Below are 408 nucleotides of genomic sequence, written 5' to 3' on the forward strand. Positions count from 1 at the left end.
TTTGCATTGACTATATCATTAATACATACTAGAAATGGAATGGGTCCCAAGATAGAGCCCTGTGTTACTCCATGTTTTATAATTCTTTTAGAGGAGTTACAGTCACTAAAAACTACATAATGTATGCTGTTTGAGAGTTGTTGCGAGTTTAATATTGTAATGGTATAACTTTGCTAAAAGTGTATGGTGATTAACCGTATCAAATGCTTTAGATCTAAAAATGTAGCAGGAATAAATCTAAAATCAAAATATTTTCAAGCTTTATTAAGTCGGAGACGCTAATTCAGTCGATTTGTTCTTCAAGAAGCCATATTGACAACTGTTTATTATAGAAAAATAACTTTCCCAGGAATACAGTCATCACCAGGAGAGGAAATTTGTTATTTAACAACATTAATAATGCCTCTG

Source organism: Penaeus chinensis, chromosome 21, assembly GCF_019202785.1.
Source record: "Penaeus chinensis breed Huanghai No. 1 chromosome 21, ASM1920278v2, whole genome shotgun sequence".
In the NCBI taxonomy this organism is placed as follows: Eukaryota; Metazoa; Arthropoda; class Malacostraca; order Decapoda; family Penaeidae; genus Penaeus; species Penaeus chinensis.